The 25,282-nt window shown below is 33.4% G+C and overlaps 1 protein-coding gene and 1 non-coding gene across 2 annotated transcripts in view; one reads left to right on the forward strand and one right to left on the reverse strand.

Moving 5' to 3' along the window:
• The window catches only part of LOC125963493 (WAS/WASL-interacting protein family member 3-like), a 303,322-nt gene that overhangs the window by 272,585 nt on the left and 5,455 nt on the right, over nucleotides 1-25,282 (forward strand). The gene's annotated exons all lie outside the window — the stretch shown is intronic.
• On the reverse strand, nucleotides 1,472-1,544 carry TRNAG-GCC (transfer RNA glycine (anticodon GCC)). The gene has a single exon. It is a non-coding gene; the product is annotated as a tRNA-Gly (tRNA).

The raw sequence follows: 25,282 nt of genomic DNA on the forward strand, positions 1-25,282 counted from the left end.
ATTATATGGTAGTTCTATATTTAATTTTGGGGGAACCTCCATAATGCTTTCCACAGTGGCTGTACCAATTTATAATCCCTTCAATAGTGCATAAAGATTCCCTTTTCTCCATATCCTCACCAGCATTTATTATCTCTTATCTTTTTGATGATGGCCATTCTAACAGGCATGAGATGATATCTCATTTTGGTTTTAATTTGCATTTTCCTAATGACTAGTGATGATGAGCATCTTTTCATGTATAGACATACCTCGCTTTCCTGTGCTTTGTTTTGTTGGGCTTCTCAGATATTGTATTCCTTACAAATTGAAAGTTGCGGCAACAGTGCATTGAGTAACTCTACTGGCACCATTCTTCCAACAGCAGTTGTTCACTTTGTGTCTCTATGTCACATTTTGGTAATTCCCGCATATATTTCAAACTTTTTCATTATTATTATACTTGTTGTGGTGATATGATCAGTGATCATTGATTCTACTGTTGCAAAAAGATTATGACTCATTGAAGGCTCAGATAATGGATAGCAGTTTTTAGCGATGAAGTATTTTTTAATTAAGGTATGTACATTGTTTTTTTATACATAATGCTACTGTACACTTAATTACAGTATAGTGTGAACATAACTTTTATATATGCACTGAAAAACCAAAAAATTTGTATGACATACTTTGTGATATTTGCTTTTATGTGGTGATCTGGAACCAAACCACCAATATCTCCATGGTATGCTTGTGCCTGTAGGCCATTTGTGTATCTTCTTTGAAAAAAATGTCCACTCACTTTTCCTTTGCCTAATTTTTAATTGGATTATTTGATTTTTTGCTATTATATATTTATTATTAACCCCTTATCAGATATAAAGTTTGCAAAATTTTTTTCCCATTTCATAGGTAGTCTTTTCATTTTGTTGATGGTTTCTTTTGCTGTGCAGAAGCTTTTTAGTTTGATGTAGTCTCACTTTTTTATTTTGTTACTTATGCTTTAGGTGTAATTTCCAAAAATTATTACCAAAGCCCATGTCAAGGAGCTTTATTCTAATGCTTTCTCCTGGGAGTTTAATGTCTTACATTTAAGTCTTTAATCCGTTTCAAGTAATTTTTATGAGTGGTGTAAAATAGGTGTCAAGTTTCATTCTTTTACATGTGACTATCCAGTTTTCCCAGCACCATTTATTGAACAGACTGTCTTTTCTCAACTGTTGAATATTAGTCGATCATATACACTTGAGTTTATTTCTGGGCTGTTGATTTGTTGGTCTATTTGTTTCTATGCCAGTACTATACTGTTTGAATTATTATAACTTTATAATATAGCTTGAAATCAGGAAATGTGTTACCTCCTGCTTTCTTCTATCTTGGGATTTCTTTGGCTATTCAGGGTCTTTGTGGTTTCACATAAACTTTTAGAGTGTTTTTTCTTTTTCTTTTTTTTTTTTTTTTTGGTCACACCATGTGGCATGTGGTATCTTAGTTCCCTGACCAGGGATCAAACCTGTGCCCCCTGCATTGGCAGTGCAGAGTCTTAACTACTGGACCACCAGGGAAGTCCCTGGAGTGTTTTTTCTATTTCTGTAAAAATTACCATTGGAATCTTGATAGTTGCCTCGAATCTATAGATATCTTTTGGTAGCATTGACATTTTAACATTTAATTCTTCCAGTTCATGAACACATGATACCTTTCCATTTATTAGTGCCTTCTTTGATTTCTTTTATCAATGTCTTGTTTTCAGAGTTGAGATCTTTCACTTTCTTGGTTAAAGTTACTCCTAAGTATTTTACTGTTCTTGAAGCTATTGTAAATGTGATCATTTCTCTTTTTTTAAGGAATTTTTTTGTTGGTGTATAGAAACACTGTGAATTTTGTATGTTAGTTTTATATCCTACAATTTTACAGAATTCATTGATTAGTTTTAACAATTTCTTTGGTTCAGTCTCTAGGATTTTTAAAATATATAAAGTCCATGTAATCTGAAAGTAGAGTTAACTCTACTTCTTCTTTCCCAATTCTGATGCCTTTTATTTCTTTTTCTTGCCTGATTGCTCTAGGTAGGGCTTCCAGTACTACGTTGAATAGGTATGGTGAGAGGAACACCCTTGTCTTGTTCCTGATTTTCGAGGAAAGGCTTTCAACATTTCACCATTGAGTATGATATTAGCTGTGGGTTTGTCATATATGTCCTTTATTATATTGAGATATGTTCCTTTCATGCCTAATTTTTAAATGTTTTAATCATGAATGGATGTTGAATTTTGTCAAATACTTTGTCTATTGAGATGATGAAATCATTTTTATTCTTTCATTCTTTTAATACAATATATCACATTGATTGATTGCGTATGTTGAACCATCAGCATCCCAGGAATAAATCTCATTTAATCATGATGAATAATACTTTTAATGTGATGCTGAATTTGGTTTGCTAGGATTTTGTTGAGATTTTTTTCATCTATATTCATCAGGGATATTGGCCTACAGTTTTATTTTCTAGTATTGTCCTTATCTGGCTGTGTTATCAGAATAATGCTGGCCTTGTAAAATAAGTTTGGGCATGTTCCCTCCTCTTCAAGTTTTTGGAAGATTTTGAGAAGGATTGGTATTAATCCTTTAAATGTTTGGTAAAATTCACTAATGAAACCATCTGGTGCTGGGCTTTTATTCATTGAGAGATTTTTGATTACTGGCTCAATCTATTTACTAGTAATTAGGCTACTCAGATTTTCTCTTTTTTACTGATTCAGCCTTTGTAGGTTGTATGTTTCAAAGAAGTCGTCCAGTTTGTTGGTGTATAGTTTTTCATGGTAGCCTCTTATTTTCCTTGTATTTCTGTGATATCAGTTGTAATGTTCTCTTTTTCATTATACTTTTGTTGATTTCAGTCTTCTCTTTTTTTTTCCCCCTTGTTTAGTGTAGCTAAGGTTTGTCAATTTTGTTTATCTCTTAGTTTGGTTAATATTTTTTATTGTCTTTCTATTCTTTATTTTATTTATTTCTGCCCTAATATTATTATTTCCTTCCCTCTGCTAACTTTGGGCTCAATTTGTTCTTTTTTTCCTAGTTCCTTAAGGTGTAGAGTTAGATTGTTTCCTTGCTTCTTAATGTAGGCATTTATTGCCATGAACTTTCCTCTTACAACTGTTTTTGCTGAATGCCATAAGTTCTGGTATGTTGTATTTCCATTTCTGTTTGTGTCAAGAAACTTTTTAATTTCCCCTTTAATTTTTTCTTTTTTGTATTCATTAGTAGTTCGAAAGAATGTTGCTTAATTTTACAGTTTTCCTTTTGCTATTTTCTAGTTTTATGCCATTGTGATAAGAGGAGATACTTGGTATGCTTTCAGTCTTCTTGATTTGCTAAGACTTGTTTTGTGGCCTGACATTTGGTCTATCCTAGAAAATGTTCCATGTGTACTTGAGAACAATATGTATTCCGTTGTTGCTGGATACAATGTTCTATATGTCTATTAGGTTCATTTGCTCTACAGTATTTTTCAAGTCTGCTGTTTCTTTATTGTCTTTGTCTGGATAACTTATCCATTCTTGAGAGTGGGTTATTAAAATCCCCAACTGTTAGTGTATTGCTGTTTATTTCTCCTTTGAGCTGTGTTATTTTTTTCTTTATATATTTAGGTGCTCCAATGTTTGGTGCTTAGATATTTACAACTGTTATGTCTTCTGTATGGATTGACTCCTTTATCATTATACAATGACCTTCTTTGTCTTTTTTTACTATTTTTCATTTAAAGTCAGATATAAGTATAGCTACCCTGCTTTTTGTTGTTGTTACCATTTACCTAAAATGTCTTTTTCCATCCCTTCCTTGTAGGTTTGTGTGTCTTTAAAGCTAAAGTCTGTGTCTGTAGGCAGCATATTTTTGGATCCTGCTTTTTTTATCCATTCAGCCTTTCTTTGTCTTTTGATTGGAGAATTTAATCCATTTATGTTTGATGTAATTATTGGTAAACAGTGATTTACAATTGTCATTTTGTTCATTGTTTTCTAGTTGTTTTGAGATCCATTATTCCTTGTTTCTTATCCTGCTGTCTTTTTTTGTGTTTTGATGTCTTTTGGTATCAGTATACTTTGACTTCTTTATCATGTTCTTTTATGTAATAGCCATAAGGTTTTCCCTTGTGGTTACCATGAGGGTTACATGAAATATCTTAAAATTGTAACACCCAATTTTAAGCTGATAACAACTTAAGTTCAACAACATTCCTAAAGTTTAAACTTTTACTTCTCCTCACATTTTATGTTATTGCTGGTACAATTTATGTATTTTAATATTGTGTAACTAACAACAGAGTATTGCAGTTATGGTTATTTTTATAACGTTTATTTTTTAACTTTTAAACTGGAGTCATAAAAGTATTATGCACCACTAATAACATATTACAGAATCTAACTTTAACAGTATATTTACCATTACCTGTGAATTTTGTGTTAACTTTTTATGTTTTTATGATGTTAATTAATGTCCTTTTACTTCCACTTAAAGAACTCCCTTTAGCATTTCTTGTAAGTCAAGTCTAGTGATAATGATTTTTCTCCAGCTTTTGTTTGTTCAGGAAATTCTTTATCCCTTCTTTATCTCTGAGTATAGAATTTTTGGTTAACAGTTTTTTTTCCCCCAATATTTGAATATGTCATTCCATTTTCTCCTGGACTGGAAAGTTTATGTTGAGAAATCTGACAATAGTCTTATGGGGATTCCCTTGTATGTAACATCTCTTTCTCTCTCTCTTTTTTTTTTTTTTTCCTCTTGCTTCTTTTTAAGTTTCCTTCTTTGTCTTTGACTTTTGACAATTTAATTATAATGTCTTGGTATAGCCCTATTCAGGTTCAACCTATTTGGTGTCCTTTAGGGCTAAGTGACCTGGATTTTTTTTGTGGGGGCCACATAGCATGACATGTGGAATCTTAGTTCCCCAACCAGGGATCAAACCTGTGCCGCCTACAGTGAAAGAATGGAGTTTTAACCACTGGACCGCCAGGGAAGTCCCTGGATCTGGATTTTTAACTTAAAGTCTATTTTTTCTGATAGTAATATAGCTACCCCTGTTTTTTATTGGTTACTATTTTCTTAAATTGCCTTATTTTTTTAGTTTAAGTTTTATTTAAACTAACTCTATAAGAGAAGAAAAGTCTATTTCTCTTCCCAAGTTTTGGAAGTTTCCAGCCATTATTGCTTTAAATATACTTTCTGTACCTTTCTCTTTCTCTTCTCCTTCTGGAATTTGCATAATGCAAATACTATTTATTTTCATTGTGTTTCATGAATCCTGCAGCTTTTCTTTACTTTTTTTTTTCTTTTTGTCCCTCTGACCAGAAAATTTAAATGTCTTATTCTCCAGGTCACTGATTCCTTCTTCTGCATGGTTGAGTCTACTTTTGAAAGTCTCTATTGAATTATTCAGTAATTATATTTTTCAACTCTAAGATTTCTGATTGGTTTTATTTTATGGTTTCTATTTTTTTGTCAAATTTCTCATTTGTTCATGCATTATTTTCCTAATTTTGCTTAGTTGTCTGTATGTTTTTGTAGTTCACCAAACATCCTTGAGAAGATTATTTTGAATTCTTTGCCTGACAGTTCATAGGTCTCCATTTCTTTAGGGTGAGTATTGGAGCTTTATTAATTTCCTGTGGTGATATCATAGTTACCTGAGTTTTCATTGTCCTTGATTCCTTACCTTGGTATCTACACATTTGGGTAATCAGGTTCCTCTTTACAGCTTTATAGGACTGCTTTGACAGAGACAGATCTTCACCAGTCAGTTCCATTCGGGTTTCTGTGTGTGTCTGCTGATAATGTCCTTGGGCATGTGGAGCCTACCATTATGATCTACTTTTGATGAAGCAACTGTTTGAGTTCTGAGTATCATACAGAATATTTTCACTGCCATAAAATTCTTCCACTCTCCGTTTCTTCATCCGTCCCCACCCCATAGCCCTTGGCAAGTACTGATGTTTTTACTGTTTTTACAGATTTGCGTTTTCCAGAATGTCATGGAATTGCAATCATACAGTATGTTGCCTTTTCAGATTGGCTTCTTTCCCTTAGTAATATGCATTTAAAGTTCCTCAATATCTTTTCATAGATTAATAGCTCAGTTTCTTTTTGGCACTGAATAATATTCCATCATCTGGATGTACTATAGTTAATTTATCCATTGACCTACTGAAGGACATCTTGGTTGCTTCCAAGTTTTGGTAATTGTGAATAAAGCAACTGTAAACATCTGTTATTCTACCTAGAACACTCTTCCATAGCTATCTTCATGGAACTCTCCCTCTCCTCTTGCAATCCTTTTCTTAAATGTCAAACATTTCATTAACCCTATCTTGACTACTCCATTTAAATTGCAAACTGCGCATGCTCAATCACACCCAATCCCCATATTATGTTTTATTTTTTTTCAGAGCATTTACTGCCTACTATCCTATATCATTTACACATTGTGTGCTTTTTGTCTATCTCCAACCACTAGAGTATAAGCTCCACAGAGATATGGGAACATGGCTTTTTGTCTGTTTTGTTCACTGTTTTGTCCCCAAAATCTATCCCAGTACTGGGAATATGTTAGTAGTTCAATAACTAACTTTTGAATTAGTGAATGAACAAAATGCTATCTTCCTGCTGAGCTTGAAGCCAATATCAGCCACAAAATATTGGCATAAATCTACTCATTTATTAAGACCCTGGATTCCTTTTTAGCTATCATTATTAGAGATAGGCAAATTATCTAATGGTGTTGCTCAGACATTTAATGGTGTATATATTAATCCAAAGAGACTTATTATTCTTAATTCTAAATAAAATGTGGTTCTTTTTCATAAAATAGTTTAAATTATTTTTCTTTATTTAAAATGTAAACTAGCAAATATATATTTCAATATTAGCTGTGTCACAAAAATTGTAGTTCAACTGTTTTATGTATACATAATATATTTTTACACTTTGAAAATAACTCCAGTGTTTATTGGTAGAATGTCATGTTTTGGATGCAACAAATTATGTTTGTACCACAACCAATTCAAAGTACATTAATTTAGTAAGAACATGGCATTTCTCATCGTGCCAAGATATACCAAAGTTGCATTCATATTTTCACTACAAAAATTTTTGTTTGAACATTTTAACTGACTTTACAATAGTAGTTATCATGGAGTCTATTATTTTAACTTTTAGAAAAATGAACTTTTGATTCTAATGAGTAAAATGATCAACTTATTCATGGAATTATCTTAAAAGATCAATTTTTTGAAGCATCATATGAAATTTGTAAATAAGTTGCATCATTTATTCATTTATGGATGCTTCTTTGTTTTGGGAAAACACCTTCTACTCTCCTCTACTGTCAATACTCAACTCACAGAATACTTCACTTTAGACAATATTCATCACCAAATATGTATAGAATTTCCCCCACACCAAGTAATTCTGCCATATCAGATAGGTGTCTTACAATTTAATTTATTCTGACACTATCTACGTAAGGATAGTGTAAGATCCCATGGGTTAAGGGCTCAAGATGTGCCCCATCCCCACTCTACTTTAGATGCCAACCTCAAGCCCAGGTCGTAACCTGTGCTTTTGACTAGCAGGCTACAAATTGGAGGGTCCCATGACCCCCTATTCAGGTTCAGTCATTTGCTAGAGTGGCTTACAGAATTTAGGAAAATTTTTTCCTTATTAGATTACCAGTTTATCATAAAGGACATGACTCAGGAATAGCCAGATGGAAGAGATACATAGGACAAACTATGGGGAATGGATGCAGAGCTTCCATACCCTCTCTAGGAGTCTCACCATCCCAGCACCTTCTTGTGTTTACCAATCAGAAAGCTCTCTGAATACCTTTAGTAAGTGTTTTTAATGGAGGCTTTATGACATAGGTTATAATTGATTAAGTCATTGGTCTTTGCTGATTAACTCAACCTCCAGTAAGTTTCCCCTACATGGAGGTTGGAGGGTGGGGATGAAAGTTCCAACCCTCTAATCATCTGATTGGTTCCTCTTATAACCAGCCCCCTATCCTTAGGAGCTTAGCAGACGTCACCTCATTAACAAACTCAGATGTTGTTGAAAGGGCCTTGATATGAATAACAAAAGATTCTCCTTTCATCTTTATTGCGTATATTATAGCAAAAGATTCTCCTGTCATTCTTATCATTTAGGAAATTACAGTGGTTTTAGGAGCTCTGAGCAGGAGCTGGGGGTAGAAACCAAATACATATTTCTTACGGTCATAACCTGGTTCCTTTATTTTAGAAGATAACTCTCTGTTAACCTCAAATCTCATTCACTTGGTTATGGTCTGTTTTACATGTGGGTCATTAGGTTAATTTTTCTCTCCTACACCTATACTCTGGAATAACTGTTCAGCCATAATCATGGCTTTGAGTCTGCCTTTTTGAGCTCAGAGAAAGTGTTCCCATTTCCCTATTCAAACTAATATTTGTGCCCATCTTTTTTTAAAATCTTTATTGGAGTAAAATTGCTTTAAAATGTTGTGTTAATTTCTGTTTATAACAAAGTGAACCAGCTATACATATATCCCCATATCTCCTCCCTCTTGCATCTCCCTCCCACCCTCCTTATCCCATCCCTCTAGGTGGTCACAAAGCACTGAGCTGATCACCCTGTGCTATGTGGCTGCTTCCCACTAGCTATCTGTTTTACATTTGGTAGTGTATATATGTCAATGCAACTCTCTCACTTTGTCCCATATTACCCTTCCCACTCCCCATGTCCTCAAGTCCATTCTCTACGTCTGTGTCTTTATTCCTGTACTGCCTCTGTGTTCATCAGAACCTTTTTTTTTTTTTTTACATTTCATATATATTTGTTAGCATATGATATTTGTTCTTCTCTTTCTGACTTCATGCTGTATGACAGACTCTAAGTCCATCCACCTCACTAAAAATAATTCAATTTCATTTATTTTTGTGGCTAAGTAATATTCCACTGTATATATGTGCCACATCTTCTTTATGCATTCATCTGTCAGTGGACACTTAGGTTGCTTCCATGTCCTAGCTATTGTAAATAGAGCTGCAGTGAACATTGGGGTGCATGTTGCTTTTTGAATTATGGTTTTCTCAGGGTATATGCCCAGTAGGGGGATTGCTGGGTCATATGGTAGTTCTATTTTTGGTTTTTAAAGGAATCTCCATTCTGTTCTCCACAGTGGCTGTATCAATTTACATTCCCACCAACAGTGCAAGAGGGTTCCCTTTTCTCCACACCCTCTCCAGCATTTATTGTTTGTAGATTTTTTAATGATGGCCATTCTGACCAGTGTGAGGTGGTACCTCATTGTGGTTTTGACTTGCATTTCTCTAATGATTAGTGATGTTGAGCATCCTTTCATGTGTTTGTTGGCCATCTGTATATATTCTTCAGAGAAATGCCTGCTTAGGTCTTCTGCCCATTTTTGGATTGGGTTGTTTGTTTATTTCATATTGAGCCGCATGAGCTCAATAGCTAGAGAATGCCTCCACTACTGTTTACATTAACATATCATATTTTAATTAAAATGTGTGGTGCTTTAAAAAGAATCTCAACATATTTCTAAGGAATGGAATCAAAAAGAACATTATATATATATATATATATATATATATATATATATAACTGATTCACTTTACTGTACAGCAGAAACTAACACACCATTGTAAATCAACTATACTCCAATAAAATTTTTTTTAAAAAAAGAACGTCTTATGAGTACAGTTAAACTTATGGATGAAGTTAAGCTAAATATTAAAAACAGAGGGTCTTTTTATGTTCTGCAAAGGAAATACCCTTCTAAATATCATGTTCTAAGAAGGGCTCACATTGTAACTTAAAAAATATTCTAAAATAAATTATGACAGAACACAACATATTAAAAGCATATGATGAGTTGAAGCTGTGCTTCAAAAAAATTTGAAGAATTAAATGCATACATTAGAAAAAAATTAAAATGCATTAATATTTGTCTCAAAAAAGGATAAGCAAATTCAACATCATAAAAGATGGAAGAAATTATAAAAATTAGAGTTGACATTAATGATATAAAAGAAAATAATACCAAAAAAGAATGTTGTTTCTTCAAAAAGGCATACACTTACCTAATGAAGGAAAATTGAGAAAAGATAAAGGAGAAAAAACCCTTAAAGTGATAAAAAGGGGATATCAGTACAAATTAAAATGACCATAAATGGATATCATAAGTAAATTTATATCAGTAAATTTGAAAATTTAGGTGAAATGTCCACTTCTATATAAATACTGTCAGAAGGAAAGATAGAATATCTGAACAATACAAGAAAGTGAAAATTGGAGAGATTACAGAAATTGAATATATTATTAAAAACTTTTCCTCAAGGAGATTTCAGGCACATATAATGTCACCAGGGACTCCTTTCAGATAGTTAAGGACTAAATAATGTTAAACACAGAAACACTTAAATAGAATAGGAAATGAGAAAACATTGCCTAATTTAATTTATAAGCTCAATACAATTCTGACAACAAAAGCTGAAAGGGATTTAAAAAATGGGGGAGAAAATTAAAGGCCAGTCTCAATCCTGAATATAAATGCGAAAATTCTAAAAAAAAATTGTCAAATCAAATCTGACAGTGTATAAAATGTATAATCAAACATACATATACACATAAACACACACACATATAACACAAACCAAATTAGATTTTTGCAAGAAAAGAAGTTTGCTTCAAAATTAGAAAATACATCAAAGCAAAGTAACTAAATTAAGATTAAGATACAGATAAAATACAGGCATACCTCAGAGTTATTGTGGATTCAGTTCCAGACCACTGCTATAACGTGAATACCACCTTAAAGTGAGTCACAAACAAAGTTATGTTTACACTATACTGTAGTTTATTAAGTAGGAAATAGCATTATGTTTAAAAAAACAGTGTAATATTATAATTAAAAATACTTTATTGCTAAAATTGCTGTCATCTGAGCCTTCAGTGAGTTATAAACTTTCTGTGGGTGCAGGGTCTTGCCTCCGTGTTGGTGGCTGCTGACTGATCTGAGTGGTGGTTGCTGAAGGTTGGGGTGGCTGTGGCAGTTTCTTAAAATAGGACAACAATGATGATTGCCACATCAGTTGACTCTTCCTTTCACCAAAGATTTCTCTGTAGCCTGCAGTGTTGTTTGATAGTATTTTACCCACAGGAGGACATTCAAAATTGTAGTCAATCTTCTCAAATCCTTTCACTGTTTTATTAACTAAGTTTATGTAATCCTAAACTCTAAATCCTTTGTTGTCATTTTAAGTCTTCAGAGCAGCTTCACTAGGAGTAGATTCTATCTCAAAAAAACCACTCTCTTGTTTCATCCATAAGAATCAACCCCTCAACTATTAAAGTTTTATCCTGAGATTGCAGCAATTCAGTCACATCTCCAGGATCTAGTTCTCATGCTCTTTCTAACATACCTACAGTTGTTTTCTCCACTGAAGTCTTGAACCCTTCCTTCTTATCCATGAGGGTTAGAATCAACTTTTTCCAAACCCCTGTTAATGTTGCCACTGTTACTTCAGCCCATTAATCATAAATGTTCTTAATGATATCTAGAATGGTTAATCCTTTCCAGAAGGTTTTCAATTTACTTTGCCTAGATCCATCAGAGAATCATCATCTATGACAGCTATAGACTATGAAATGTATTTCTTAAATAATAAGACTTGAAAGTTGAAATTACTCCAGATCCATGGGCTGCAGAATGGATGTTGTGTTAGTAGGCAGGAAAACAACATGAATCTCATTGTACATCGCCGTCAGAGCTCTTGGGTGACAAGGTGCCATTGTCAATGAGCAGTGACATTAAAAAAATCTTTCGAAGCAGTAGGTCTCAATAGTAGGCTTAAAATATTCAGTAAACCATGTTGTAAACAAATGTGCTGTTCTCTAGGTTTTGTTGTTTAATTTATAGAGCACAGGCTGTAGATTTAGCATAATTTTCAGATTTTTGGAATGGTAAATGCTCATTGACTTCAACTTAAAGTCCCCAGCTGCGTTAGCCCCTAACAAGAGTAAACCTGTCCTTTGAAACTTTGAAACCAGACGTTGACTTCTCTTCTCTAGCTATGAAAGTTCTTGATGGCATCTTCTTCCAATAAAAGACTGTTTCATCTACATTGAAAATTTATTGTGTAGTGTAGCCACTTTCATTAATGATCTAAACTAGATGTTCTGGATAACTTACTGCAGCTTCTACATCAGCCCTTGCTGCTTCACCTTGCACTTTTATGTTATGGAGATGACTTCTTTCCTTAAACCTCATGAACTGAGCCCTGCTAGCTTCAGACTTTTCTTCTGCAGCTTCCTCACCTTTCTCATCCTTCCTAGTATGGATTAGAGTTAGGGCCTTGCTCTGGATTAGGCTTTGATTTAAGCGAATGCTGTGGCTGTGTGATCTTCTGTCCAGACCACTGTAACTTCCTCCATATCAGCAATAAGGCTGTTTTGCTTTCTTATCACTCCTGTGTTCGCTGGAGTAGCACTTTTAATTTCCCTCAATAACTTTTCCTTTGCATTCACAACTTGGCTAACTGTTTGGCTCAAGAGACCTTGCTTCTGGCCTGTTTTGGCTTACAACATGCCTTCTTCACTAAGCTTAAGCATTTCTACTTTTTGATTTAAAGTGAGTGATGTGTGGGACTCTTTTTTTTTTCACTTGAACACTTAGAGGTCATTGTAAGGTTATTAATTGGCCTAATGTTAATATTGTTTGTTTCAGGAATAGGGAGGCCCAAGGAAAAGGTGAGAGATGGGGCAATGACCGATTGGAGGAGCAGTCAGAACATACACAAAACTTTTTGGTTAAGTTTGTTTTCTTATATGGGCACAGTTTATGGCATCTCAAAATAATTACAGTAGTAACATCAAAGATCACTGATGACAGGTCACCATAACAAGTGCAATAATAAAAAAAGTTTTAAATATTGCAAGAATTACCAAAATGTAAGACAGACGCTAAGTGAAAATGTTGTGAAAATGCTGCTGATAGACTTGCTTGATGCAGTGTTGTCACAAATCTTCAATTTGTAAAAAACACAGTATTTGTGAAGTGCAATAAAGTTCAATGAAGTAAAACAAGGTATGCCTGTATTCCAAATAACTATGGGAATAGATGCAGAAAAATGATTAATAAATTTCACATCTAATTGTGATTAAAACTACTAACTATGTAGAAGTTAGAGAGAAAATTCTTCCTCTGATTAAGAATATCTGTAAAATGTAAATAGCAAATATCTTACTTAAGAAGAAATGTTCAAAGACAAGTGTACCCTCTAACAACACTACTGTTCCTCACACTGCATATGCTAATCAGTGAGGAGGCAAAAATAAAGAACCCAAATTTAAAGACTTAAAGTTTTCAAAAAAAATTTTTTCCACAAGTAGCAGATGAAATCATTTTTATGCAAAAATATTAAGCAGTTAACTTATTAGAATTAAGTGATTTTTAGCATGTTTTCTCAATGCAGGTTAAATAGAAAAATATTTTGTGTGTACAGATAAATATTTATAATGAAATAAAAAGTAAAGTTACCATTTATAACATCAAATGCACAGAGCTTCAATTAATAAGTCAAACAAAATATGTGCAATACCTCTACACAGAAACTATCAATGAAGTTTCATAAAAAAAAATTAAAAATTTTAACTGTGAGAAGATCCTTGTTCATGAATTAGTAAATTCGATATTGTAAAGCTATCAATTCTTACCAGTGATCTATGGATTCACCTTGGTAGGAATTAAATCTCAGTAGAGTGTGTGTGAGTATTTGTAAAATGCCACGATGTTTCCAAAAATTTATAGAGATGCAAAAAGTCAAAAATAGAATTGGTATGGCCCTTTTGGCCCTTTTGAAGAAGGTGGAAACATTTTCTGAGAACTTGATTATCAAGGTTTATTTTAAAGACATTAAAAGGCTATAGTATGAAGGTAGCTTTTTATAGTACAAGAATACACACATAGAAAATTGGAACTAATTAGACAATCCAGAAACAGAGCCATGCATATATGAAAATTTGATTTAAAACAAAAAGCTTTGTATTAAACCATGCTAGGCAAATTAGATATCCATATGCAAACTGATGAAATCTGATCACTGCTATATATCACACAGGAAAGAAAAAGCTAGATGCAAAACACAAAATAATATTCTATAAGTTACAAAAGGAGACTATTTTTAGGATTTGGGAGTCTGACAATTTTTGTTTTATTTTCTTAAAGTGATTGGACTACATTAAAATTAAAAACTTTCATTCATTGAAAGAAACTATTAAGAGAATGAAAATGCAAGATATAGATAAGGAGAAGATATAAGATATATCTTAAAATGTAAATGTAAAATGTAAGATATATAACAGGCAATGAGCTCATTTCTTGACTCTATAGAGAATCTTCACAATATGATAAAAGAACAATATTACAAAAGAAAAATAGGCAATAAATATGAAAAGGTATTTCATAAAAGAATATATGAAATGTCCAATAAAAATATGAAAAAGTATTCAACCTTCTAGTAACTATGGCAGTTTTATTAAAATCATTATGATACACAGAAAAACATCCATCAAAATGTCTAAGATTAAATACATTATAATACCTTGTTGTATTAAAGATAGAAAGAAATGGAAATCTTTTCACACGCCTTGTAGTAAATTGACACAGACATTTTGAAAACTGGCATTATCTGCTGAGGTTGAGCACAAAAATTCCCTGTCACACACCAATTGCCCTCATATTTATATACCCAATATAAATCCATGTTTATGCATATAATAAGACTGATACAAGAATGTTCACAGTCACATTATTTATAGTGGTCCTGTATTAGTTTGCTAGGGCTGCTATAACAAGTGCCACAATCTGGATGGTTTAAACAACAGAAATAATTGTCTCATATGTCTGAAGGTTAAAACTCCAAGATCTCAAGGTGTTGGCAGTATTGCATCCTTCTGAGGGCTCCGAGAGAAAATCTCTCCTATGCCTCTTGCCAAGGTTCTGGTGGTTTTCTGGCAATCTTTGACTTATACAAGTATCACCCAGATTGCTGCCTTCATCTTCACATGGGTTTTATCCTGTGGGTGTATCTGTCTCCAATCTTCCAGTTTTTATAAAGGCAGCAGTCATATTAGATTAGGGACCTTCTTAATGACCTTATTTTAACTTGATTACCTCTGTAAAGACCTTATTGTTAGATAAAATCACATTCTGATGTATTGGGGTTAGGACTTCAACATATGAATTTTGAGGGAACACAATTCAACCCATAAGAAGTCCCAAACCAGAAACATCCCAAATATCCAAGAATATTAGAGTAATAATTAAGTTGTGGTATATCATAGAGTGGAATAAAAAAGCAACAATGAAAATTGATAAAACATCACTCTATGTAACAACTGTATGTCACAAACATATTTAGCAAAAGAAGGCAGACACAAAAATATACATACTTATTAATAAATATTGCTAGATAAGTTTCCTAAAAAACAGAGAAAGTTAAAATATAGTCTTAGAAATCAGCGTAGCAATTAGCATTGGAATGTGGCTAAAGATGGTTATTGATAAGAGCAGGAGGAAGCTTCTAGGGGCTCTATCCATGTTCTGTTTCTTGTTTGGGTGATGGTCGTATGGGTATTTGCTTGTCATAATTCATTGAGTTGTATATTTTTAAACATCTTACACATATGTGTTGTGCTTCATTAAACATTAAATAAGAATCCTTGTTAGGTAGATAGATAACATGTATATGTTTTATATGTTTATGGGGTATAGTATAGGTACATACACACCAAACTGTTAGATTCATTATTTTAAGAGAGTAGACTTGGAGAAGTTAGGTAAAGAGATACTGTAAATTTTTTCCTTTATTCTCCTCTTCCCATTCACTTACTATAGAAAACATGCTTACTTTCAAAACGAAAATGGAAAATGTTATGGAAAGAAAACAATAAGACAATTAATGCATTACGATTAAACTGAAAAGAGGTCAGTCGCTTTTAAGGTCACACTTAGAATACAGGAACATCTTTTAGAATTTGCCTTTGTTCAATCAACCTTTTGCACCATACGTTTGGAACTTGTAAATATTTTGTTAAGTATGTGTGCATTCTCTTGCCATAGATAGAGAAAATAGTAATGAAACAATAAGAATAACTGAAGAGCTCCTTATATTTGAAATCTCATTAGCATAAATATGAAATTGAAATATCTTTAAAAATAGTACAAAGAGTGACACAAAATAACTTAAAAGGCTTTTCAGAGTTTAAGAAAAAGTGCTAAAACATTTCCAGTCATTGTAAATTGCAGTTCACATTTCTTGGATAATTATTAATTTATTGGAAATGTTCTATCCATTTGAAATCTCTCCAATAATTCTGAAATATTTTAGAAGAACCTAAACTTAAATTCTGAAATAACAAGACTGCTTCAAGCCCTTTATACTTTTCAATTATAACTAATTATATTCATATGTAACTTTGCATATTAAATGTCAGATTATTTTGTTACATATTTATATATTATTTTATCTGTCTATCTACATCTCATTCAAGCTTACGAAGACATTTTGTAAATATTAAAAGATTGGGAAGTAGCTCTTGTGCTACTTCCTGTTCTTGTCTACTGCATGCTTTAAGAATCCATGTTTTTGACTCTTAATTCGATGTCCTTATAAGTTTGTTCTGAAAAGGAAGAAATGAGGTAGCTTTACTGATAAAAATGATAGCACCTTTTATGAGCTTAGTTAAGCTGCATTAGCCAGGGAGACCAAGGCCTAGGTGTCCTGAACTGAATGGAGGGCCAGGGTATACTGAACTGAATGAAGAAAAAGAAACTTCAGAAACAAGGCAGCACACTAAAATATTTCCTATGTCTAGAATGCTAACCAGAGGCCTACTCACCCAAAATATCTAACCACATACTGGCACTCTTGCCCTCCTTCACTTACTCCTCTGCAATATACTTTTACTCAACAATGACATTGTTAGGATATGACAAAATATTGTACATTTTAATATATTAATTTACTAATTGTTTACTGGTTTGTACTCAGAAACTTTGAGGGAGGCTAAGTAATTTAGGCAGTAGCTATGGTTTTATTAGCTAAATGAAGAATACATTTTTTCACTACAAACAGCATTTGTATCTATTACCATTTAGAAAGCATTTGAATAGAAATATAAACAGTAACTATCTTTAGATGTCAAGACTTCTCATGAGATTAAAAATTTTTTAAATATATTTTTATTGAAATAAATGTGTATTTTTGGTAAGCATTGTGTTAAGGTGATAGACTATGAATATGAATAATATATAAACCCTGCTACCACAAATAAAAAAAGAAATTAACTCACCAATATTTTGTGATGAGTGCTTTAGAGAGGCTATACACAAATGCTATGAAAGCATAGGGAGAGACAGTTAATTCTATGAAAAAAAAAGGGGAGGGCTTTACAAAGATAATGTATGACCTGAGATGTTGGGTAGAATTATATGTTTATATATAAAATACTTTGTGTAGAAAATAAAATATCATCAACTGCATGGAAGCATGAGACCAAAACATAGCAATTATCCTGAACTTGCTAGAGGTTAATTGAAATGGATTGATGGGGGAAATATCAGTATATAGAGCATTAGCTTTGGGGCCTGAATATAGAAGACAATATAGGCTACGCTTAAGATTAACAATATTTACTCCAGATATTAAAGGGCCATTAAAATCTTCTCTTTTATAATTATCATGTGAAAATATAATCAGGTCCATATTTTAGAAATATAACATTAGTAGTCTTTAATAGATTAACTGGAGAGAGGAAGGAACTGGAAGCAGAGAAAATTATTTGGTGGCTTTTATACATGTCAAAGCAAACAATAATGAAGACCCAAACTGGATTATAGAAGTGAGACCAAAAGGAGAAGATAAATAGGAGAAACACTCAGAATGAGAAACAATAGTGCATAAATCGTAATATTTGAGTAATGGAGAAGAGAGAAATGCTTTAAAATAATTGTCAGATTTTTAGCATTATGTTCCCCTTAAATGAAGATTAAACAAAGCAAGTTTGAGGATTAGTTCTTGAATTTAGGAGTCAGTAAGTGGCACAGTGGAGGAAGTGATAGAACTATGATTTGTTACATCAATGTATACATGGCAGTTTAAACCATGAGAGAGAATTGAATTGCCCTGAATTACAACTTATATTTTTAAAATGAAAGGGAGAAAGTCACAACAAGATAATAAAAATAAGAGAAGGCCAATGATGGAATCTGTGGAAAAAACAAAACAACACAAAACAGTACTCCCAGAAAGCAAGATGTTTTTCACTTTCTTCACAGGGTTAATTATCTCAGAAATAGCCAAGAGATTTTACAGCAAAGCAGCCAGATTTCACAAGAAACATAATTCCTACTCCTTGTTTACTAAATATTATGCAAAAATATTTTGAAGGATATTATTTGAAGTCATTTATTATTAGGATTGTGCCTTAAAAATAATATATCCAAAAAATTATAGATTTTTTATAAAAAATCTGTTAATGTAAGATACTGCACATCTGTCTCTTAATTATTATTAATCCTGAATTCAAGTATTTCCAAAGATTAATTTTAAGTAGTTCAATGAAACATAATTTGTACATAATCTTTGATTTAGATAAAATTAAGAGAGAAGAGTAAGGAGATAAAAGAAAATCGGAACTTGACTGGAGCAAGGACAGTCATTCAACTCTCAGTTGTATATTATGATCAGAAAGATTTAGAGGTCAAGAAGTTGTATCTTTGTACAGAGGTGAATATACTTAGTGGTATTTTAATATCAGCTTGTTCAATAAGGAAGTTTAATATAGCAAAAATTATTGAATTTAATGCTTTGGGGACAATTAGCTTCAAGTGGCTGGAATATTGTATTTAAGTGAATGGCCATTTATTGTCTCCAAAATGTCTAAAATCTTTCTTCTGAAAGGTGAGTGAACTCTGCTAATGAAAACAATGTACTCTGAGATATCAAGACCTCGCTTTGAGATGAATATAAACTCCATAAAGCCTTCATTCCAAGATAAATTTAAGTAAATTGTTTACTTTCCCATGGCAATTCCTGAGTGAAAGAGAAACTCCTGACACATTTTTTCTACTCTTTTAATATGAGGCATATTTTCTAATGATATAAAGAGAAAATCTTTCACTTTTTTTTTTTAAGATTTTTTTGATGGGGACCATTTTAAAAGTTTTTATTGAATTTGTTACAATATTGCTTATGTTTTATGATTTTTGGTTTTTTGGCCCTGAGGCACACAGGATCTTAACTTCCCTACGAGAGACTGAACCCACACTGCCTGCATTGGAAGGCGAAGTTTTAACCACTAGACCTCCAGGGAAGTGCCATGCTTTCACTTTTAATAAAAGCAAATTTCCAGGCAAAATATCTCATGTGGTTTTGTGGTTTAAAGTGTTGACATTTTTAGTTGTTCAGCTTATAGTAAAAGGTAAGTATGGTGGAATATAATTCAAAAACACAAAACGAGTTGGATGTGGTTATCAAACTATGTAGGAGAAAATAACCTTTAAAAGAAAAACTTTGGTATAATTGTCACATTAATACTGGACGTGACCATTTTCTTGCATTTCTCTTAAGTATCAAAATGGTATGATTAATTAGCAAAGCAAAAAGTACTAAAATTATCTGAAAGTTTTCAGTGTTTTTCAAAATATTTAAATATTTTATAAAAGCATAGAATTAATTATCGTAACTTCCAAATTCATATTGACTTGGGCAAACCGCATAAACCCATTTCTCCAAGGGAAGATGAAGATGAAAGTGTTGTAATAATAAATAATAAGCATGTGGAGAATTGAGTTGTCAAGCTTACTACATGTAATTAAAAGAAAATTAGCTGCAATGAAAGGAAAAAATGCCACCCCTTTGGTTCAATTTTTTTTCAAACTATCAAACACTGGAGAAGGAGAGATAATTCACACCTGTGTGTTTTATTCATCTTATAGAAACACATGGCCATAAAATAGTACTGACTCAGATAAATACATAGTATGTGCATTTGTCTCCTGAGTGGGTCTATTATAAGCATTGAACTTTGTATGAACTCGACTGTGTACACTTTCTGTAGAATTCTCACTCTGATAATACCTTTACAAAATGAAAACAACAATACCATTGCAAATAACATCTGTTAACAAGACTTCAATGACCTAAGTTCAGATGACACAGCTTCTCAGGTCTTGTCTTCAGTAAAATTGTAATTCATAAACCATCACATAAAACCTAAAAAAAAAAAAATAGAATGAGTGTTTTAATGTTTAATTCATCAAAATTTAAACATATTACTTAAAACCTAGAGAATCAGAAGAATTATCTGGTATGCAATAACCAAACCAGATTTTCCTAAGGTAAATACTATTGAACTAGAATACTAATAAATAAGTTTTAGAAACCTTAACTTATAGGCTATTGTCATTGTGAAATCTTAGAGAAAGAAAATAAAGTGCTTCCTAAGTATTTTTACCATATTGAATTCCCTTTCTAATCAGCAGAACAGCTTTTGAAAATGTTGACTTAGATAATTATTATTTTAAGGATAATATATTAATGTAAAATCTCTCACTGTCACATTTTCTGCCACCATTATCCTTATTCATTGCATTAATGGTATTTTGCCTCTTTGTCTATCCACACTCAGGAAAAAAAAGAGTTTTTTCAAACTTGCTTTTTTTCCCCTCATATTATTTTCTCTGCTCAAAATTCTCTTTCCACATATCCTCACCTGAGGAGATCTTACTCAGTTTTCAGGGATTATTCCATTCAATGGAATGCTGTATAAAATACATTTTCAGGACTTCCCTGGTGGCGCAGTGGTTGAGAGTCCGCCTGCCGATGCAGGGGACATGGGTTCATGCCCCGGTCCGGGAAGATCCCACATGCCTCAGAGTGGCTTGGCCCGTGAGCCATGGCTGCTGAGCCTGCGCGTCCGGAGCCTGTACTCCGCAACGGGAGAGACCACAACAGTGAGAGGCCCGCATACCGCAAAAAAAAAAAAAAATATATTAGATTATCTGATTCTGTGGGTCTCCAATCTTGTCTCCTATAGATTCCATGTTTTTCCTTTCTGCTTATGGCTAATTTCACGAATCTATCTTTCAAATCACTAATTCTTAATTCTATTCTCAGAATCTGCTAACATATATCCAACAGATATTAAGTTTCAGTTATATTTTTATTTATTAAAGTTCTACTTGATCCTTATTTACACTAGCCATGTCATTTTTACAGTTTCCTGCAAAGATTGTGACTAGAGCCACTTAGAGTAGGAAGTCTTGTGAGAGATACAGTTTAATGAGTTGGGTCAGAGGGGACAATGACTTTAGGGTGGAGGGGCATTATATCTGGACTACAAAATCACTCCTTGCCAAAAGGACATTAAAAATGAAAGGAAGAAGCATTTCTAGAATGGCAAGGTAAGAATCTTCAAAACTCCACTCCTTGGTAAAATAATGAGAACCAAGGGGAAATTTTTAAAATTTAACTTTTTCAGAGCTCTAAAATTAACCAGATGTTTGCAAAAACTCACAAAGTGTTTAATCAAGAACAATTACTGAATTTTGGTAAGAATGGTAAGCTTTGTGGCCTATTAACTTGTTCCAGTCTTTTGTCAACACCTTTGCAACAACCTAAATGAATGGAAAAATGTCCCATACTCATTTATTGGGCAACTGCATTTGGCTAAAATGGAAATGCTCCCCAATTTGATGTACAACAACACAATCTTTATAATTCCCAGCTTCCTTTTTGCAGAAAATGGCAAGCTGATCATAAAATACATAAGGGAATGCAGGGATCTAGGATAGCCAAAATAATCTTGAAAACGAAGAAAAGTTGGAGGACTCATATTTCCAGATTTTAAAACTTACTACAAAGTAAGTAATCAAGACAATGTGTGACTGGTGTGAGGGTAGATATTTTGATCTGTGGCGTAGAATTGAGGGCTTAGAAATAAACTCTTGCATTTATGGCTAACTGATTTTCAGCAGGAGTGCCAAGATAATACAGTTGTGGAAGAGTAGTCATTTTAACAAATAGTGCTGGGATACATGGCTATTCACATGCAAAAGATTTAAATTTCCTTTCCTCACATTTTTGTTATGTGAATTATACCTCAATAAAGTTATAAAAACAAGCAAAAAAGAAAATGACAGAAACAATTCTGGGCATATGTCTGAGTAGTGACACAGAAGGGCCCTCAAGGGCTTGAACCTGATTTGAGACAAGCATTACTTGCACGGCCATGGCTCACAGGCCCAGCCGCTCTGCGGCATGTGGGATCTTCCCAGACCGGGGCACGAACCCGCGTCCCCCGCATTGGCAGGTGGACTCTCAACCACTGTGCCACCAGGGAAGCCCAGAGCTTTTAGTCTTTAAGGTAAATGCAAATCCTCTAAAGAGGATAGCACATTCATCCATGGTTTCTAGGTGTTGCTACAAATAAATATACAAGTATAGGTCCAGCAACCAGTCAAAGATTACCAGCACAGAATAATGTTTAAATATGAACAAACCCAATAGATATTACTGAACACACCTTCAAAGGACTTAAAATGGTGGAACTGCCAAAAATAAAACAAGCCATATTTCAATTTTCAAAAATGTATTAAATTGAAAATATCTCTAGGAAACAGGAAACTGTAAAAATGACATGGCTAGTGTAAATAAGGATCAAGTAGAACTTTAATAAAAATATAACTGAAACTTAATATCTGTTGGATATTATTTCAGATTCTGAGAATAGAATTAAGAATTAGTGATTTGAAAGATAGATTCGTGAAATTAGCCATAAGCAGAAAGGAAAAACATGGAATCTATAGGAGACAAGATTGGAGACCCACAGAATCAGATAATCTTTTTTTTTTTTTTTTTTTTTTTTGCGGTACGCGGGCCTCTCACTGTTGTGGCCTCTCCAGTTGTGGAGCACAGGCTCCAGACGCGCAGGCCCAGCGGCCATGGCTCACGGGCCCAGCCACTCCGTGGCATGTGGGATCTTCCCGGACCAGGGCAGGAACCCGCGTCCCCCGCATTGGCAGGCGGACTCTCAACAACTGCACCACCAGGGAAGCCCTCTAACATATTTTTGATAGGAATTCCAGAAGGAAAGAAATGAGAGAAGTGAAAGAATGGCATAGAATCAATATTTGAAGAGTTAATGGCTAAGAGGAAAGATTATAACCCATACATTAAAGGAGTCTGACAAATTCCAGGCATAATAGGTAAAGATTAAATATACATCAAGACAAGTCATAATGAAAGCTACATAAAAATTTTTAAAAGATAAATATTAAAAATAATAGAGGAAATAGAAAAAGCAAAAATAATTTGTTGGCACACCCCTCAATAGCAACAGTACAAGTCACTAAACAGTGAAACAGATTTTCAGTGATCTGAAAGAAAATAAATACTAAACTGGAATTATCTACTCAGAAAAAATATCAAATTAAATGAAAATAATGACTTTATTACACAAACAAAATCTAAGTTTGTCAACTGAGAACTTTTCCTAAAGTCTTTTACTTAAGCAATATTTTTTCAGGAATGGACAAGTGATCCCAGAGGAAATGTCTAAAAATAAAAACAGAATGGTGAGCAAAATAAGTGGTAGATATATAAACAATATGATTTGAAGATTAGCTGTATTAAAAAGTAATAATGAAGTCAAGTGAGGTTAAAATGAAACAAAAAAGAACAGACTTTCAAACACAAAAACTTTTGGGTAAAGGTGTTACTGGAGGGAATAAATGGGTAAATGGAAGCTAAATGTTTAACAGCTTTTATATGTTCAAGGAATATATATATATATATATTTAACATCTTTATTGGAGTATAATTGCTTTACAATGGTATGTTAGTTTCAGCTTCACAACAAAATGAATCACTTATATATATACATATATTCCCATATCTCTTCCCGCTTGCGTCTCCCTCCCTCCCACCCTCCCTATCCCACCCCTCCAGGCGGTCACAAAGCACCGAGCTGAACTCCCTGTGCTATGCGGCTGCTTCCCACTAGCTAACTACCTTACGTTTGGTAGTGTATATATGTCCATGCCTCTTTATCGCTTTGTCACCGTTTACCCTTCCCCCTCCCCATAGCCTCAAGTCCATTCTGTAGTAAGTCTGTGTCTTTATTCCTGTTTCACCCCTAGGTTTTTCATGACATTTTTTTTTTTTAATTCCATATATATGTGTTAGCATACAGTATTTGTCTCTCTCTTTCTGACTTACTTCACTCTGTATGACAGACTCTAGGTCTATCCACCTCATTACAAATAGTTCAATTTCGTCTCTTTTTATGGCTGAGTAATATTCCATTGTATATATGTGCCACATCTTCTTTATCCATTCATCCGATGATGGACACTTAGGTTGTTTCCATCTCTGGGCTATTGTAAATAGAGCTGCAATGAACATTTTGGTACATGACTCTTTTTGAATTATGGTTTTCTCAGGGTATATGCCCAGTAGTGGGATTGCTGGGTCACATGGTAGTTCTATTTGTAGCTTTTTAAGGAACCTCCATACTGTTCTCCACAGTGGCTGTATCAATTTACATTCCCACCAACAGTGTAAGAGTGTTCCCTTTTCTCCACACCCTCTCCAGCATTTATTGTTTCTAGATTTTTTGATGATGGCCATTCTGACTGGTGTGAGATGATATCTCATTGTAGTTTTGATTTGCATTTCTCTAATGATTAGTGATGTTGAGCATTCTTTCATGTGTTTGTTGGCACTCTGTATATCTTCTTTGGAGAAATGTCTATTTAGGTCTTCTGCCCATTTATGGATTGGGTTGTTTGTTTTTTTGTTATTAAGCTGCATGAGCTGCTTATAAATTTTGGAGATTAATCCTTTGTCAGTTGCTTCATTTGCAAATATTTTCTCCCATTCTGAGGGTTGTCTTTTGGTCTTCTTTATGGTTTCCTTTGCTGCGCAAAAGCTTTTAAGTTTCATTAGGTCCCATTTGTTTACTTTTGTTTTTATTTCCATTTCTCTAGGAGGTGGGTCAAAAAGGACCTTGCTGTGATTTATGTCATAGAGTGTTCTGCCTATGTTTTCCTCTAAGAGTTTGATAGTTTCTGGCCTTACATTTAGGTCTTTAATCCATTTTGAGCTTATTTTTGTGTATGGTGTTAGGGAGTGATCTAATCTCATACTTTTACATGTAGCTGTCCAGTTTTCCCAGCACC

This window comes from Orcinus orca, chromosome 2 (assembly GCF_937001465.1).
Source record: "Orcinus orca chromosome 2, mOrcOrc1.1, whole genome shotgun sequence".
Lineage (NCBI taxonomy): Eukaryota > Metazoa > Chordata > Mammalia > Artiodactyla > Delphinidae > Orcinus > Orcinus orca.